General features: G+C 45.9%; 1 protein-coding gene across 3 annotated transcripts in view; it reads right to left on the bottom strand.

Annotated features, from left to right (window-relative positions):
- Positions 1–19883, bottom strand: part of Tcf20 (transcription factor 20) — a 160141-nt gene that overhangs the window by 83455 nt on the left and 56803 nt on the right. Inside the window, exon 1 of one of the 3 annotated variants that reach the window (XM_050128148.1) lies at positions 12838–13155. The exons of 1 other annotated variant lie outside the window; for it this stretch is intronic. The gene's annotated coding sequence lies outside the window, so the exon portion shown is untranslated. Of the gene's footprint in view, positions 1–12322; positions 12347–12837; positions 13156–19883 lie in introns of those variants that run through there. One more of the 3 variants, XM_050128165.1, reaches the window with a different exon arrangement.

Genomic DNA, 19883 nt, shown 5'->3' with positions numbered 1-19883 from the left:
GGTGCACCCACACACTGAGACAATGAGGATGGTCTATCGGGAACTCACCAAGGCCAGCTGGCCTGGGTCTGAAAAAGCCTGGGTTAAAACCGGTCTCGCTGAACATAGCGGACAATGAGGACTACTGAGACCTCAAGAACAATGGCAATGGGTTTTTGATCCTACTGCAACTATTGGTTTTGTGGGAGCCTAGGCAGTTTGGATGCTCACCTTACTAGACCTGGATGGAGGTGGGTGGTCCCTGGACTTCCCACAGGGCAGGGAACCCTGATTGCTCTTTGGGCTGACAAGGGAGGGGGACTTGATTGGGGGAGGGGAAGGGAAAGGGGAGGTGGCAGAAGAGACAGAAATCTTTAATAAATAAATAAATAAATAAAACTCATGAAACCTGCTGAGAAAGGACCCTCAACAGTGAAAGCATCTGACCCTTCCCATGGTATATTTCTTGGGAGAATTGGCTGCAAAACTCTGTTTTCCTTATTGATTCACTCAAAAATACTTGCTAAGCACAAACCATGTACTACTCTGCATGTTGGGAATGTGATGGTGACTTATCTTTTTCCTTATCCTCTCACAGATGGGTCCCAGAAAAGCAGTTCTTCATTCTCCTTTTCCTAAGATCCAAAACCAAATCTTCCCTCTTCCAAGGGATCATCTACTTAGTTGCCAATTGGTTTTCCACTCATTTAAATTAGATACAGAATAACTAACATCAGGTACAGTTAAAAGCACAGTTCTGAGCCAGGGTCCCAACACCAAAAGCTGACTCTGCTATGTATTAATTAGGGTGATCCTGGTCAAGTTACTCAATTCTTCCAGGATGCAGTCTGCTCATCTGGAAAATGGGAGATATCATTATCTCCTAAGTTTTCTAAGAATCCCAGCACTCGGGAGGCAGAGGCAGGCAGATCTCTGTGAGTTTGAGGCCAGCTTGGTCTACAAGAGCTAGTTCCAGGACAGGCTCTAAAAACCTACAGTGAAACCCTGTCTCAAAAAAACAAACAAACAAAAGAATTAAATAAGCCAACATTTGTCAAGTATTTAAGATGTCTAGCTTTTAGAATCTGTTATATAAAATTATGTTATTTATAATGAGTTTGGTCACTGCAATATCCTTTCCTGTTTTGATGTTAAAGCAGATTAGTATCAGAATTTCCTACAAGTCCATTTTATTTAAACCAGTTGCTACAGTTCCTGCTTCCTTTTATGAAGCTTGGGTTTGGGGCATGGGGAAAACCAGAAGAGGCAAAACTCACCAATTCATCACTTGGCTCCAACCCTCCCACCTCTCCATCCCCAGTCTTCCTCACAGTGAGAAAAAAAAAGCCTCTCAATTATACACTACACCTCTCTTCCCAAACCATCTTCTGTTTATGTGAATCAAGTACACAAATTCGAAGTCCATCAATCTCAGTCTTAGGCAGCTTGGGCCACACTTTCTTCTGACTACTTACCTTGTCAACTTTTTTTTTTTTAAGATTTATTTATTGGGCTGGAGAGATGGCTCAGTGGTTAAGAGCATTGCCGGCTCTTCCAAAGGTCCTGAGTTCAATTCCCAGCAACCACATGGTGGCTCACAACCATCTGTAATGGGGTCTGGTGCCCTCTGCTGGCCTGCAGGCATATACACAGACAGAATATTGTATACATAATAAAAATAAATATTTAAAAAAACTATAAAAAAAAGATTTATTTATTTTTACAGTGTTCTGTCTGCATGTATTTCCCACAGGCCAGAAGAGGGCACCAGATTTCATTACAGATGGTTGTGAGCCACCATGTGGTTGCTGGGAGTTGAACTCAGGACCTCTGGAAGAGCAATCAGTGCTCTTAACCTCTGAGCCATCTCTCCAGCCCCCTTGTCAACTTCATGCTATGCTCCAGAGTCCACTTTGCTGTAGCAATCAATATACCACATACTTTTAACCCGTCTTAAAGAACTTATCTTTGGAATGCTCCCACATAGCTCTCTCTCTCCTAGCTATCCTTTAAGGCCCACTAAATGACTCTCCTCCTCTATAGCTTTGTCTTATACTCTTTCCATACTCAATCAAGAGTAACCTCTTCCATGATTAGGAGTAGCCTCTTCCATGATTCTACCCTAGCTCTCATTACACTACTCGTCCAGCCTTATAGATCTTTTGCAAATTTTATAAATGTTAATTTTCTATGTCTGACTCTCCTACAGACACTAAACTCTTGGGAAAAAATTATTTTATTTTGGCATTTCTTGTACATAGAATGGAATCTACTTAGCAGTCTTGGCTGAAGTGAAGTATTTTTCCCAGATGTAGTTCCCTAAGTTTCATGTACCTGTGTCCCATATCTTAAGGAAAAGTCAACTTTCAGCACGTTAATCAGTGTAGCAAATTTTTATTCTAACTTCATAGAAACACTTAATGATAGTATCTATGTCTTTCATTCCAACTCAACTTTCTCCTACGGAATACACTAGATAGAATTCAATTCCACTTCCACAAAGTCTTGTACAATCAGATGAAAATTTATTGTTATTATATTTATCTTTGCAGTCCTGGAGATGGAAGTGGGGTCTTGCACATGTTAAGCAAATACTTTACCCCAGCCCCCTTTGTCAGGTTTAAACTAACTGGGTCAATACATGTACTTTTTCATTTTGTCTATTCACGTAAGTGCAGGTAGCTATAAACTGTTCATGTTGGTTTCATTGCTTGTGCAAGAGTTTGTACAAGTCATTCTGTTCTTAAGGACAGATTTCCCAGACTGCCCTCCAGTAGGATAATTACTAAATACAAATGAGGGCTACTGTTCTAAAATTCTCTAGACACTCTCAGCTTTCCTCACAGGCCAAAGAGTTCTTCAGTTTCTTCACCTAACCCACCAATGCTTCCTCTGGGCCTTTCTGCAGTTATTTTACAGAACTGAGGAGCAGTTGGCCACTGCTCTTGAACATACCCAAGAAGCAAGATTTTCATTATCTCATTGCTCCTATCAGATTAAATTAACTCAAGTCATATTTCCTCTTAAGTTTTCTCTATTGTTAATTACTCATAGGAACACCTTGTAAATTTTCTACAATGAATTTAAATTCAACATATGTGAAGCTATGTCAACCTATGTGAAAAGACAAAAACATAAAGACAAAAATCTTAGCACAGCATCTTGGCCATCTGAAAAGGGGCAAATTGTGGAGAGATAAACATATGTCCTATTACATAACCTATGACCTACACTGACTATGGACAGAGACAGAAGTTGAGGATAGGTCACAATAGACCAATGGATCATAGGCAAAACTACTTTCATTGTTAAAGCTATATAAATGGGAGTACAGTAAAGGGCTGTTTGAAAGTATTTCTCAAGTCTTTTTGTCTTTTAAAAAAAAATTTTATGTAGGGATCCAAGAGATAACAGAAGAGCTGCTCTGCTGGGCCTGGAGAAGAACTGCACTCCCATCCCCGATCTGTGCCATTTCTGCAGAACTAGGACGACCCAGCAATCAAGGGTAAGAATGCTTCCAATCTCAGCCTGGTGTTATTTTCGTTTGGTTTGAGACAGGGTCTTTCTGTGTGAACCTGGCTATCCTAGAATCCACTATGTAGACCAGCCTGGTCTCCAGCTAACAGAAATCTGCCTGCCTCTACCTCTAGAATGCTGGGATTAACGACACCCAGCTTTGGTGTTTTATTTTTGTGTGCAGTTTTATGTATATTTGTGCAGGGGGCATCTCAGAGTCAGAAGATAAGCTTGGGTATAGGTCTTCAGGTACATTCCTCATTTTGTTCAAGGCAGCTGTCTCTAATTGCCCTGGAACTTTATCAAGCAGGATAAGCTAGCAAGGTGGCTTCTGGGCATTCAAACTCAGGTCTTCACATTTCTGAGGCAAGTGCTTTACCAACTGAGCTATTCCTCCAGGCCCCAACTCGTATTTTGTTTTGCTTTCAATGTATGTATATTCATATTCATCTATAAACATGGGGACCCTAGAAGCCAGAGTCTAACACGGAATATTTTTTCTCAGTGGCTCTCCACCTTATTTTTTGAGACAGGGTCTCTTACTGAACTTACTGATCCAGTTAAACTAGCTGGCTAGCTAGGCATCCTCCTGTCTCCTCACCACTGACATTACAGGTTTGTTTCATTTTGTTGACAGAATCTCACTATGTAGTCTTAGTGGATCTGGAACTCGTGTAGACCAGGCTGGCCTCCAACTCATAGAGAGCTACCTACCTCTGCTTCCCGACCACATGACTAATTCCCAGCAACCACATGGTGGCTCACAACCATCTGTAATGGGGTCTGGTGCCCTCTTCTGGCCTGCAGGCATACACACAGACAGAATGTTGTATACATAATAAATAAGTAAGTATTAAAAAAATTGTTCAGGTAAGAAAGATGATGATGATGCTTCAAGTTGGAAGTGACAGATTCAAAATAAATCCTGGATTCCAGTTAACTCCTAAATTGTTTTCAGATATAATTTACTTACAATAAAATTATAAACAACACAAGATCTAATCAGGTTTGATGTCTATCAAGGCCTAGAACAAGCTGGCAGTGGTGGCACATGTCCTTAATTCCATCACTTGGGAAGCAGAGGCAGGTGGATCTCAGTGAGTTCAAGGTTAGCCTGTTTTACAAAGTGAGTTCCAGGACAGCCAGGACTTAGAGAAACCTTGACTGAGGAGGAAAAACAAAAAAACAAACAAACAAAAAAAAACACAACAACAAAAACATTGAACATTGAAATGGATGTTACATAGAGAAACACTGTTCTGAAAAACCAAAAAAAGGGGGGGGGGGACATGTCCATACTCCAGAATAGAGATTCTCAACCTTTGGTCACAACCCCTTGGGGTTCAACAACTCTTTGGGGTCCAACAGCCCTTTCACTGGGGGAGGGAGGCTAGAGGGCATTATCACATAACAGATATCCTGCATACCCAATACTTACATTATGATTTGTAACAGTAGCAAAATTACAGTTATGAAGTAGCAACAAATTAAGTTATGTTGGGAAGTCACCACATGAGGAACTGCATTAGGAAAGTAGAGAATCACTGCTCTAGAAACTTATGTCCCCCTCTTAGTCAAGCCTCATCCACCCAAAGGGGGGAGGATCAAAGCCAGACACTGACAAAGACCTGTAATCTCAATATTTGGAAGGTGGAGGCAGAAGATCAGAAGTTCAATGCTACCCTCAGCCACATAACCTAGCTTGAGGCCAGCTTGAGCATTACTTGCTAATCCTGTTCCTGATTATCACAGGTTAGTTTTGGTTTATAAATAAGAGGATCCATTTTCTAACTGTTCACGCAGCCTGTCTGTGAGACTCATCTTTATTACAGTACCAATGGATGGTTCCTTTTTGTTGTGGAGGAGCCTTCCATTACATGCATATATGAGTCTGTTCATCTTGATGGACAAACATCTGGACTATGTCCAGGGTATGATCATTATGAGAATAAATGCTATAAGCATTCCTGCATACATCATAGTTGTGGAAACTTTTGTTTCTTCTGAATAAATACATAAAAATAAAACTGCTTGGTCACAAAATATACATGTTCAACTTTCTAGGAATTTCTTTAAGTTTCCCAAAGTGGTTACATCGTTTTACACACCCACCAACAGTGTATCAGAGTCCTTGACATACTGTCTGAGAAACTCTATCTATGCTACAACCAAACTAGCATCCTTTTAGCTCTCCAAACACACTTCTACTATTTTAAGAACTTTGCAGATGTACACCAAGAACACTTTTTCTTCTTACTCCACTTTCTATACTGCTTATTTTCTGGTATTTATTCATACCACAAATACCATGAAAGATGAGAAAAGGCTTGATGTACTGGATAGAGGAAGTAGCATCTTCAAGGAACTGAAGAGTGAATCTAGCTAGAAAACAGCAAAAGCATCAAGATAAAAGCAGTCAGAGAGGTAGCAGGAGTCAGGCAGAAGGGGTCTGTTTTCTCTACAAGGTGCTATTGAAAACCATGAAAATATTTCAATCAGGAAAGAGAGGGGATTCTTATGCTCTGGGCAAGGTAGGATAAGGATAGAGCCAGGTCTAAGCAGAAATAGGAGGCCATGTTAAAGGTCACGAGCATTCCACTGAGTATGAGTAGTGGGAACAGAATGAAAGAAGTGTCATTACAGGAGTTACATTATGGGGCTGCAAAGATGACTCCACAGTTGAGAGCACTAGCTGCTCTTCCAGGGAACCTAAGTTAGATTCCCAGTACCCACAGGGCAGCTCACAATCATCTGGAACTCATTCCAGGCAATATTATACTCTATTCTGGCCCCTGCAAACACCAGGCACACAAGCGGTGCACAGACATAAAAATAGGAAAAACACTCATACACATATAATTAAAAACGATTTTTAAAAAGAAAGCTTATTTTATTAAAAATAGTATTGACAGTAACTTCATAAGACTGTGACTTAGGAAACTGGAAAAGTAGTGATACCATTGGTAAAAAGGAGACCTATGGAAAAGTTAATCTTAATATGAAACGGAATGATTATGTCTTTTTCCTTTTATTCGCTGTGGATAGTCAGTGTGACCATCAGTGTGACTATCAGAAGAATTTAAGGGAGATCATTTGTGGTGCCCTGTAAAGGGCTTCAAGAAGAAAAATAAATGTCTGTTTCTAACTGTCGTAATAAAAACTACGAAGACTTAAGTGTGGTGGATTATGCCTAGCACTCAGGAGAATCAAGTTCACAGACAGTACAAGAATGAGCCTTGTTTCAAAATCAAAACAAAAACGGTAGATATCCTATTGCCAAAAACATCCTTTGGTATGTTTATATTTAAGGCTTCAGATTAAGAGGGTAAACACTAGTGACTTCTCTAGTCTGTTATCTTGCTAGGTATTGTTTCAAACAGAGGGTCCCAAGGGACTGAGTGGAACTGCGGTAGGAGGATGGAGAGAACCAAGGGCAGCTATAAGAGGCTCTGGTAAGGGATGACAAAGTACATGAAACAAACTTTGTTGTCAAAAGCTAGGAAGTTCATCTTCTTTCCCAGCTAACTGGTGTCTAGCTTGCTTTTTGATTTCCTTTTCATCTATGATTACAGAATTTTAGAACCAGAAGAAACCCCAAGAAACAAGCAGTGGGAGCTGGAGAGATGGCTCAGCAATTAAGAGTGCTTGCGGCTCTTCCCTAGAACCTGAGTTGGGTTCTCAACACCCACATCAAACAGCTGTAACTCCACCTGCTCTAGAGGATACTCTCTTCTAGCCTCCACAGGCACCCACACACCACACACACAAATAAATAATACAATCTTTTAAAAAAGAAACAATCTTGGGGCTGGCGAGATGGCTCAGTGGTTAAGAGCACTGACTGCTCTTCCAGAGGTCCTGAGTTCAATTCCCAGCAACCACATGGTGGCTCACAGACATCTGTAATGAGATCTGGTGCCCCCTTCTGGTGTGCAGGTGTACATGGAAGGAATGTTGTATACATAATTAATAAATAAATAAATCTTAAAAAAGAAAAAAAGAAACAATCTAGTTTAACCCTTTGACTTTTGACTTTAGAGTTTAGGAAACTAAAAGAACAGTGACTTTACACTGAAACAGTCAAAGGTGGGGCCCGCCCAGCTCTTTACCACCCAGGTGGAGTGTTTGTCATGCAAAGGTAAGTACCTGACCTGATCCCCAGCACCCACATAAAGGCTGGTCATACAGCTCTTTTCCACCCAGACATGTCCATGTGCACCTGAGTGCCTGACCTGATCCCCAGCACCCACATAAAAGCTGGGTTTACAGCTGTTCTCCACCAGGACATGTCCATGTACACTTGAGTACCTGATCTTATCCCCAGCACTGACATAAAGGCTAGGCACCACACAGCTATTCTCCACCCAGACACGTCCACGTGCATCTGCATGCACATACATACATCTACACAAACATCTGGGTTTTAAATGGACTCCAATTTAAAATAAAAAAATTACCAGGATGTGATGGGCTTGCATGCCTTTAATCCTAGCACCTAGAAGGCTAAGGCAGGGGAATTTCTGTGAGTTCTGGTAGCATGGTCTATGAAGAGAGTTCCAGAACTGCCAGAGCTACAAAGAGAAACCTGGTCTACAAACAAACTAAAAAACTATCCAATCTTAAGAAAGAAACATTATAACAATATAAAGTTGTAGACAAAGACTTATTTTTCACAAAGATGAACCATGTCGGCTCCTTAGACCCCACTGGTTTCTCGCCCTGATTATGTCTTGCTTCACAACTGGGCTCTAGGATTCAAGAGTTAAGGTCCCAGCAGTACTGTGGTCTTCCTTTAGCTCCACATCTCAGTTACAGGACAGCCCTGGTTTCACATATAAAATCAAAAATATGAGCCATTACTTTGGAAGTCAGAAAAATATCCACTGTGCTTCTTATCAAGTGAAGTGGCACATAACAGATCCTAGCTCGTGAGGTGGAAGCAGGATCAGGGGTGGTAGCAGACTATGAGAAAGGCACATCACTTCCTAGAAGTGGCTCTGGGTATTTTTTCCAGACGTTCAAGGCCAAAGTACCTTACCTAACAGTACTATTTACTTGGCCTACAGATTAATCTGGCTGCTCAGTCAATAGAATGTCAGCAGAACAAGGACCACCTTTAAAGACACTCCACATTCACTATCATGTTGAGCTTTCTTTCTTTTCCAGATAGGCTTGCTCACTATGTAGTTCAAGCTGGCCTAAAACTCACAATCCTGCTTCTGCCTCATGAGTTCTGGGATTATAGGTGATCACCACCACATCCACCTATATATTTTTAAATCTCTTTGTAGTTATTACCAAATGACATTCTTATTTACTGTTTACATTCTGTTTTCAGAATAGCTCCTTCTCGAATTGGCCCACCAATGCATCTCCCATGCTTGAGAGCAGACTATGACTACCTGTTATTGCAAATTACAAGATATATACAGGATCTTAACCAATATTCAGGGATGTAATGTTCAATCAAATCTATTTTACATTGTGCTGACTGACAGTCAAGTGTCCCAAACCTACACAACAGCTTACAATAGGGGTAGTTTTCTAGCAGCTAGTGTGTTCTCATTCTTTATAGTTTCTGATGTTTTTAAGACAGGGTCTCCTAGAGCTTCGGCCAGCCTGGAACACTATGTAGCCTGGAAGTCAGAGAGAGACCTGCCTATCTCTAGAGTGCTGGGACTGAAAGCATATACCACCACACCCAGCCCTATGTTTTTATTTGTTTTACCAGACAGGTTTCTTTGTGTAGTCCTGGCTGTCCTAGAACTCACTCTGTAGACCAGGCTAACCAGAGATCTGCATGCCTCTGCCTCTCAGAGTGCAGGAATTAAAGGCCTCACCACCGGGTCCTTTGTTCTTAAGTCTACATAAAGAATTACTAGACGAGGCCACAGTTATACCAACAATGTGTTATATAGCATATCTTCCTGCTAGTTCTGTGTATCACCTACAAAGCAAGCATGGTCCTAATAAAGGAAACTCCAAATCTTATTTATAATCACAAAAATCTTTTCACCTATACGGTGAGTATAATGGTCACAAGATTCTGGAGAGGATTAGGAATGTAGCTCAATGGCAGAGGTATCTGCCTAGCTAGCAGGAATCAGGCTCTGGTCTTAATCCCCAGCATCACCTCCACAAGGCTTTCAAGGGCCTAAAACTAAAACTACCCCCAAGAGGAAGTAATGCTTAAAGAAAGGGGGTGGGAGGGGTTCTGTTTTGCATAAATCTATGTCACCAGTCTCACTTGGCCAAAGTGAAAGCATAACTGTAAACCAGTAACACAGACAAGACAACCTTCCATGTCTTGTGCTTTCAGCTAATGTTTCCAGCTCAAGAAAGAATGCCTCAATTAGGTAGGAAAGAGAAACCTCTTGCAGATTAAATCTTAGGCATACCAGCAAAGTTGGTCAAGCATGAGCAAACTAAAAGTTCAGGAAACTCTCAAGGGTCACAAAAATCACTTTCCAGTATTTCACCTAAGTCCAGATTTCATATTCACCATGGTTTTCATGGGGGGGGGGGGGGGGGGGGGGGGGGGGGGGCGGCCTGGAATGACAGCAGAAAGATACAGATTTTAGGGTCACACCTACCACTAACTGATCTGAACCTCAAGCAGTCATGTTATAATAAACCCGGTAATAAGCTTTGGGGTTTAGTAGAGAAGAGTCATAGTCAAACCCCACCTCTCACTAGCTCTATATGCTTGGAGGAAAAGGAATGGTAAACAACTCTCAGGTCTATGGGGTAGACATTTTAAGACAGTTTAAAAGTCCTTGGCCAGAGTTTACAGATTGTTTTTGTTTTTAATGCAGATGTTAGTATCCTTTCTGATCTCTAAGAGAAAGTTAAATATAATAAAAGACCAATTCTAATATAATTTAAAATAGATGTGACCATCTCAACTACATACCATTTCATTTTACATAGTTAAAAATATTCTGCTAAAATATTTTACCATCAAAAAGGCAAATCTCCTATTATCTTAAATGTAAGGTCTTCTCTCACATACACATAAATGCACAAACCACCTCACTAAAGTTTTAGGAATTTTTCTTTATAAGCTATAAAACAGGTATACTTAATACACACTTGAGTGTTGATAGGTGCTCCCAATTTGAATAGATGGAACTTTTTCAAATCAACAAGGTCATAATTCAAATCCTAATAGAATTGTTTATTTTGGAAAATTCCAAGTAATTCTTCTGTGCATTCATTCTCCTTTTGTGATAGGCCTGGCATCAATATAAAAGAAAATCTCTATTAAACCATATACAAGATTAATATTATGAGCCCATTCCCCCATCTGATGTTAAGACCATTTTTAAACTGCAGACAGAATAAAAAGATGATCTAAGAAAGACAGTGAACTGAGTGTGGTACACAGACTTATAATCCCAGGTAAATATCATTGGGATGCAGAAAGATCTCTGAATATTCAAGACCAGCCAGGTCTAAATAGCCAAAACAAAAAATAAAAATAAATAAAAATTTAAAAAGGCACAGAACATCATATTATGCATATGTCCTTCAAATATTACAATACTGAAAGTCTAGAACAAACAAGAGCAGGATCTGGGATCGGTCTAGAAGAAGTTACCTTTCAAAAGCATATGACCCATAGCCCTCACACACCAAAAAAAAATAATAATAATAATCAGGGAAACTAACTGGAGTTCTTAAGCATCTGCCAGGAGGCATCCTGCTACCATTAAGGAACAAACAGCATCCTGAGGTAGATGTTAATTCTACTAGCCTACCACTTCACATCGTGAAACTACTTCATCCCTACTCGAAGCCCGACGTTGGAAATTTCAAGTCAGCCAAATGTCACCCAAAAGAACTTGAAATAGCACCCCTTCCCAACATGGAAAGGGCTTCCAATAAAAACAGACCCAATCATCTTATTCACATTTCCCAAGTAGCCAGTGTCCAAATCTTTTTTCTGAAAACTCTTCCACAAAGTAAAAATATAATGATGTGCTCTCGACCCAGGCTAGACTAGACCACTATTAATAGCGTGCAGTTTCTCTTCAGAGGCACATTAAAACACTGGAGATTTGAGGGAAAACTACCGGACCAAGTTACTTTCCAATCCACTAAGACACATCTTGCATCTCAGAAAAGCTGCTACGGTCAAAATGAGAGCACAAAGCAGGAGTGGGAGAACCACCAAACCAAACTCAAACAGACCTTAGAAATGTCTGGCCTACAAGGGAGTCTTTAACAGAAGTGTGATTGAGGCACTGAGAGGGTAGGTAACTTGCCCAGAGCTACAGTTTATTTGGTGGCCAAGTTGGAAGTGCATTCCTGGCCTCCTAGATTGGAATTTAGTACAGTTTCCCCAGCTGCCAATGCCATCCCGCGTAAAACGTTTTATAAAACTCTTCACTAAGGCTGTTAACATAAGGGTCCAATTATCATTCAAAGATCACCCTGTTAGATAATAGCTCAAAAAATTCCATCCATTTTATAGCATTTACCAGAGTCATCTAATCTCTGGCGGGAGAACGCAGAGCGAGGGGAGAAATCCCCAGTTCTGACTCGTCCCCCAAATGAGTTGAATACAGACAGGCAAGCAACGCTAGTGTCCGCACCCACAAACCGTGGAGGAATCCTCAGCACCACTCGCCCCAACACTAAATTTCCACTCCCGTGGCGGCGCACTCAAGATGTTCCACCTCCCGCCGCAGGCCGGATAGCCAACTCTCCTTTAAACCACCACTTTCCCAAGAAGAGAGACTCAGAGGCTCACCTTCTCACCCCCAGCCCCCGATAGAGAGCTCCTTCCCGGGTTCGGCGGGACCCCACGCCCTGCCTTGCTCACCGTGGCGGGGGAGGGGAGAGCGCCCCACACAGGAAGTGCATCCTGCGCCCCGAGCTCGCGCCCCGCCGCCGGGTACCTGCCCTGGGCCGCCAGCAGGCGACAGGCAGCCGCATCCACATGGCCTCAGGTGTTCGCGCGGCCCCTCCCCGACCCGCTCCAAGCCCGGCCCTCCACCGCTCCGGCCTCGCCTCCAGCCCGCAGCCGAGAGGCCAGCAACGCCGGTCCCCGCGGGGCTGCCAGGAACGCGGACCCCTCTGCACCCCAGGCCGCAATGAGCAGGTATCTGCGCACGCAGCCCGAGCACTCCCGACCCCCTTCAGCCTGGATGCCCGATCGGGCCGTTGGCCCTCTCAGCAGCCCACACCGGTCCCCTCAACCCCCTCAGCGACTCCCGAGGCTCAACACTCGCAGGGCGGGCCGGGCCACGACCTGTGCTCCCAGCCGCCAGGGCGCGCGGCGCGGCCCGGCCCCGGGCCCCTCAGGCCGTCCCTTTCCTCCGGCCGGGAGGCGGTTACCTGCAGGAGCCCCCCGACCCGTCCCTCAGCCTCCGCCGGCACTGGAAGGGGAGGGGGCGGCGGCGCGGGGTGGGGGTGGGGGCGCCTCTACCGCCTCCAGCGCGGACGCCCAGGCCGACGGCGGGGCGGGCCGGGGCCGCGGCCCCTAGAGGCTCGCTCCGGCCCGCGCGCTCGCTCGATTACTCCCCGCTCCGGCGCGCTTCAGGGAGGACTCCCCCGGCTGAGGCCGTGGCCGCCTCGCTGGGGCCGAAGGCGGCTCGGCTCCGGGTTTTTTCTCTCCATTCTCCCAACACACAGGAAATAACAGAGCGTCAGGTGACGGCGTGCAACCAATGAGGCGGCTCTGGGCCCCGGCGCGCGGGCGGGCGGGAGGGCGCGCGGCGGGGCGGGGCGCGCGGAGGGGGCGGGGCCGGGGGCGGGGTGGCGCGCGTGCCCACCCGCGTGCGGCAGCGTCGAGAGGCGCTGCAAAGAGACCCCACTCTGCGGTCCAGGACCACGCGCCTAGTGCTGCCTCCAGCCCTGCGCTTGAGACTACCTCGTGGGGTACCCTCAAGACAACTTTCTGGGGAGTTGGTGGCACAGAACCTTCCACTGGGATTTCTGGAGTTGTCCCTGAGTCTCCAAAGCCGGAGTCGCGCCTTCAGCAGGCGCAGAAACCCACGACAATATAATATACTTAGTAGAGCGGTCATCAGGATAGCTCCTGCTTTGCTCACGTCCCCCGGGCCAAGCTGGGTCCCCCCACGCCAGCCTGGAGTGTACGCCTGTTGTCCCTGCGCATGGTGCCTAATGGCTTTTCCTGAATGAACAACTTAAGTCTCTGAAACTCGGTACCCTCCATTATGAAAAGAAGGAAGCCAGCCTAACTCAAATTTAAAATAGATACGTCCATGCCAGTAGTTTGCAGTAGCACTGAGAGTCTGCACTCCTGGATGGCAGGACCTGAACTGAAGTTAACTCTGGGGCTGTGCCTCAGGCCCTACCTAACCTGCCTTCCCTTGTATCCCTAATGTCTGTACAGAGCAAAAGGCTAACTTGCTTTTTCCTCAAGAAAATCTCGTGTAGAACCACTGTCCTGTAGACTGCAGTGCCATGCGCCCAGTCCCTGCTATGCAAAGTGAGACCAGCAAGGATGGCAGACCAGAGACCTCTCCCACTTTGGACCTCAGTTTCCCATCGACTGAAGAGGAAGGAGGAGAGTTTGAATTAGGTGTTCCTAAAACTACTGATTCTAAATTAAGCCTGCATCTGGCCTAGATGTTGGGAGAATATGTGGCTTCTCCTCCTAAAGCAACCCAAGCTGAGAGTAAATTGGGATCCAAAACGTGTTTTGGGTGTAAGATGGAGGCTGATGGGAATCAATTGTGATCTGGGGACCTGGTTTCATATATCTGGGGTCTACAGCTCCCTGAGGCTTGACTTTTGCCCTTTCACCTTCATTCCACCCAGCACTTGCCTCAGGCCACCCACAGAGGGTCTGGGGATCCCAGGCAGGGCCTGAGTGGTTCTGGGGCCCCTGGAAGGAGGACATGGTGAAGGCAATGATTTCTCCTGGCTTCTGTCCCATCTCACCAAGTGGGGGCTGATTCCAATGCAGGTCAGGACGATTCCTGGGGATTTGATTCCCCCACACCTCTTGCACTCCAGGCAAAGTGCCAAGCCCTTCTGCAGCTGAGCTGAATAGGCCGCTAGGCCCTGCCCTCTGGCTGTTCCCATTGTTCTCTCAGTTTCATTTTCAAATTCTCAGACACTAAAGCTTTTAGGAGACCAAAGCCTGGCTTCAGCTCGCATCAGGATGGCAGAAAGGTGGAAGGGATTCTCAACAGACCCAAAGTATTCTGTACCAAAAAAAAAAAAAAAAAAAAAAAAAAAAAAAAACTGGAGAATACAGACATGTTCTTTGGAGACTAAGTGTTGAGGGCATCCCCAGCTTCTTGAGCCAGTTCATGAAGCTCCCTTCTTCCTAGGTTTTGCTTTGTCTCAAGGAGTAAGGAAGCAGGAACAAAATACAGCAGATCTCACTAGGAAAAGAATGGAGACCCTGGGCCCAGTTCCTGCCTCCTTTCCTGAGGTAACCTCCTCCCTACTTAACAGAATACTGTGCAAGTGACCACTGTATGGAAACTTGCAGGTTCTGTAGCCAGGTCTACCGGGGGCCCTTTCAGTCCCTGGTGACCTACCATGTTCCTTGTAGGCTGTCCCGCAGAGGGAAAGCATTCAGCGAATCGTGACCAGCAGACAGTTAGTAGTACAGTTAGTAGTAGTATTCTTGTGTCGTGTGTGGTCGTGGACAAATCATTTCACCTCTCTTGAGTGCCAGACCTGAGCCCTTAATGTTACACCTCACTTATAGGTATTGTGGGCAAAAGATAGCTGCTGCCTAAAGAATCCTTGCAGTCCCAGACACAATTAACTCCAGCTACACCTCAAGGTATGGTAGTGCACACCTGTAATCCCAGCTCCCAGGAGGCTGAAATAAGAGAATCACTGTAAATTTGAGGCCAATACAGCCACTGAGCAGATGAAGCTCAGATAAATTCATTTACTGTCCCCAAAGTCCTACAACTCAACACCCCATAGGGGTAGTAATTTTGTTTTACTTTGAGGCAGGGTCTCACTATGTAGCCCAGGCTGGCTTCAGGTTGTAATTCTCCTTCTGCCTCAGCCTCTGGAGTGCTGGGATCACAGCCCTGACACTATTGTGTCCCTCATCTCAAATGTATCCATCTTTGTTTTCCTTCTCAACTTTGCTGTCTTTTAAGGAAAGCAGAGTAAATGAGCAGCTGGCCCTTTTTTCCCCATCTCTCTTATCCCGGTCCTTTCTCTCCTCCTCTGACTCAGAGATGGCTTTTGGAAACCCTGTGTCACTCCTTTTATTACAAACCCCTCGGCCCTTCTCTAGGAACCTGGGCCACTCTGGGATTACAAATGGAGCCTTCTGCCTCTAGGTCACTGATTCTGCTACCATCTGTCAGCATGGATTGATTGAGGAGACTGGCCCTGCCTGGTGGCAGATCAGTGACTTTTGAGAACTGACCCAGGGTGTCTGCCTTCAGCTGCAGGCTAGTGTCCTTCCCAGTACTGGCTGACTTTCTTGAGCACCCAAACAGCCCTTACCTTTCTCCTTCAACAGGCCCCTACTCTCCTTCCTCTTGGGAGAGGCCACCTGCTAGCAACACCAAGAGGGAAGCCTTGCTTATAAGCCTGGGGCATGACTTCTAGACTTCCAGGAGGCAGCTTACAGTCTGTTGTTAACAAAGGGGAACCCCCACACACATCATGCCGTGCCTGTCCCAAGACAGGTAACTTCCCCAGGCAAAGAGTGGAGATTCTGACCGTGTACAGGCAAACAGGCACAGCTTGATGCTTTGGGCATACCCTCATGGAAGCACGTGCAGGTCTTTGAGGCTCTAAGCCATGAACAGTTCTTTCTCAGGCAAGGTGAAGGAAGACTAAGGCTGGGGATGGGGATGCCCAAACTATAGATAGACCTACTGCTGCTGCTGTGCACAAGAGACCTCTGCCCAGAGTCATAGAAAGAGGTGAGACTGGAGTGGGGGCCTGCAGGGCCTTGTATCTTGTGAAGGGTTTGACATGACTATGACTCTTACAGTCTCATAGTGGCCTCTGCTCACCAGCCTGCCCCTCCACTCTGCCCTCCAAGATCAAAGTTATGGTTCCCACTGGTCCCACTGGGTTGTGAGTATGTCTATACTGGTTATTGGACATTTCTACCTCCCTTTGGTGTCTGGCACCCTATGCAAGAAAAGGCAATATGTCCACAAAAATTTCCTATCAATTATTACGAGACATACCAGGTACTGGGCAGACTTCCTTCTATCATCCTAATTAATGTTTGAAACAACCTCATGAGGTTGATAGTGATGTCATACCTTCTAGGTCATTTACAAATGCACCCTCTGAGATGCTGGGAATTTCAGTAACTTGTCCTAAGTCATTCATCTCAAAAGAGGCAGAGCTGGAATTTGGTCCCAGACCCCCAGAGACTGTACTTCTAATTATCCAGCTTCTTAGGGCTCCGTGACTACCGGAAAGAGGGGCAGACAGCTGGTAGGCCAGTCTACAGGTGACCAGGGAAAGACACCATAGAGAACAAAGGACTCAGCAGCAGCTTCTCCCCCCCGGTTTGCTGAGAGCTCGGGGACAGTCTGGGGAACTCACACCCAGCAGCATCCATTTCCCCACAGATGAACAAGGAGGACCCTGACAGGTGGCAGGAGACATTAGCTTTCCACCCAGCTTGGAATTCGCTGTAAATTTGGGCTGACCTCTTCCTGGGCAGCACTGGCATGCCGTACCAACCCAAGACACAGAACTGGGGACCGGTCTGGTCTCACCAGTGTGTATGTTCTTCAGCAAATCATCTAAGGACTTAGCGTCTCAACTTCTTTATCTATAAATCAGGATTTGAACCATAGGGAGCAAGCGTTCTTCCTGCCTCCTGGGAATAGGGGTCCCTTTCCTGGGCGATGCTTCTCACTCCTCACTAAAAGCCTGTAAGGCATCCACTCGCCACCTTCAAGATACTGAACAGAAAGTAAGCACACAGGGAGGTGAGTGACAAGTTCCAAGTCAGGCAGCCAGCAAAAAGCAGACCTGGGACTGGTACCCAGCCTCCTGGCTTCAGAGCTCTTCACTAAGTCACTCAGAGCGCTACAGAGTTAAAGCTGAATGATCTGGCTGTAGTACTAACGGAGGCACAGTCTAAGCATTAACTCACTTAACCCTCACAGCAGAACTATGAAGTGGATAGTGTTCTTCCTTTTGCAAGTAAGGAAACCGAGGCCCAGCAGTTAGGCAGGGTCTGAGCTACAACACAGACCCAGACAAGAAGGGCTGCCAAGCCCCTGCACCGCTTCATCATGCAGTAACAATGGGAGGTTCCTTTCCATTGGGATTATTTCTGCTTGAAAGCTCAAGACTTTTAGCCACATCATTGTCTGGGCGCCACAGGAAGGCAATGCCACATGCTGAGGCATGCTGGGAAAAGACTTTGTTCCATCCTGTTTTGTTGACATGCTCTTCATTTTTAAGCCTAAAACCTAAGTTTCCTGCTAAGAATGCAAACGGTGGGGGGGGGGGGGAACACAGCCATGATAACGGCCACTGCTTCCCGAGCCACACTGTTCCTCAGACTTGCCACTCAGTACGTGTCATTTAACCTCAGCTTTCCCAAGGCCAGAGCATCGCCCCAGTCCATGGCCCCCTACAAAGATGTTCAAACGTGCACAGCTACTAAGTGGTTAGACCCAGGAGCTGCCCTCAAGTCCTTCAGGTCAAAGTCTCACTCTTGACCACAGTGGCTACCTTGTAAGAGGATCCCAGGGCTTTTACACTGGACATAATAGTGGCTCATGTCCCACCCTGGGTCAGTCATACCATGTTGTACTAGGATCCAGGTATAAGGGTGCAGAGCTCAGAAATGGGGACACTGAGGTTCCCATTCCAGTGACTTGGGAATGGCTGCCCTGCCACCAAGCCAACTGTCTTCCAGAAAAGCTGCCCTGCTTCTCCCTACCTCCCAGATAGCTCTCAAGGACAACTGCCAGAGCACGTGTGTAATGCCTTGGGAACAGAAAGTAGTAGGAGCCGTGAATTCTCCAACTCACAGTCAGCCTTGACTCCAGCCTCTTTTCTGTGAGGCGCTTTCATCCCTTCCGCCAACTTATTGCAGTCCCATGAGCGCTTTTCCTGGCTCCAGGGTATGCGGTGGCTGCTGAGTGGCTTCCCAAGTCCTACTCTCCTGGATACAAAGCCCTCTCGTGGCTTAGCTCACTTTGCCAACCTCCACTCCCTTGTTTCATTGTCTCTGCCAAACCAAACAAGTTGTGTCCCTGTCCTATGCTGGCCTATCCCCAGAGGCAGAGGTGCCTGCTCCTCTTGCTTTTTTGGGTCTGAGTCAAATGCTGCCTCCTTCACAAAGCTCTACCTCAACCGTTCACTCGGTGCTGATTGAGTCTTTATCACACACCAATGGAATAAAGGGTCCTTGTTGTCTTGGTGTTTGTGGTCGCCTGGGGCTTCATGTTGTGGCTGGGTGAGTTCCAGGGAGAAGTGCGGAGTGGACAAAGGCCCTGAGGCAGGAGGAAGCAAAGAGAGCAGAAAGAGGGGAGGAGGCAGTACAGTTCAAGTCAAAGGAGAAAGTGGAGGTGCAACTGCAGGAAGGTTCAGGTCACTGGCTTTGGGACTTTATCCCAAGGTAAGGAGTCACGGAGTCTTTTTGTTTGTTTGTTTGTTTTTCGAGACAGGGTTTCTCTGTGGTTTTGGAGCCTGTCCTGGAACTAGCTCTTGTAGACCAGGCTGGCCTCCGGATTCATGGAGATTCACCTGCCTCTGCCTCCCAAGTGCTGGGATTAAAGGCGTGCGCCACCACTGCCACCACCACCACCACCACCCAGTTAAGTCACAGATTCTTAATAGAGGGCATTGGCCAATGCTCACCTCTAATCCACCTTTCTAGCTGCCCTGTGGCTGAGCCTCTTAGAAGATGAAGCCCTGTTTAAGTATTCCCATCCGTGTCTCTGACCGCTGTGGGTAATTTTTCACATCCTTTCTCTTGGGCTGAGCTCAAGGGCAATATTGACTTCTGATCCGTCTGATTTCAGCCCCATTCACTAACCCAGGGCCCAGAACAAGGAACTGTCCAGAAACCTCTGTTGCGTGACCTAGGTGACCACATATCCCCTGTAGGGAACAAGGCTGCCTGAGGGGTCTTCCTCATTCTCTGCAAGTTAGTTACAGAGTACAAAGATTTCAATGAAGCCAGAACTCCAGAAGCCCTTGAGAGCAGAGCATGTTTTGATGGCCATGCCCAGTATCTGCATAGGGACTGCACAGGATCTACCCGGGGTCATCATACAAAGTACCAGAAACAAAAATGTCACAGCTGCTTACAACACAGTCCACAGAAGCAATCCCACAAAGTCGACCTCTAATGTGAGGTTGCTTATTGCCCTGATTTCAAATGAGGAAACTGAGGCCCTGGAAAGAAGGACCCCTGGAAAGTTATGACAGCCCTGACCTAA

This window comes from Alexandromys fortis, unplaced genomic scaffold, assembly GCF_014885135.2.
Source record: "Alexandromys fortis isolate MF-2015 unplaced genomic scaffold, M_Fortis_MF-2015_v1.1 scaffold_28, whole genome shotgun sequence".
NCBI lineage: Eukaryota > Metazoa > Chordata > Mammalia > Rodentia > Cricetidae > Alexandromys > Alexandromys fortis.
This window is presented reverse-complemented; position numbering and strand designations above follow the sequence as displayed.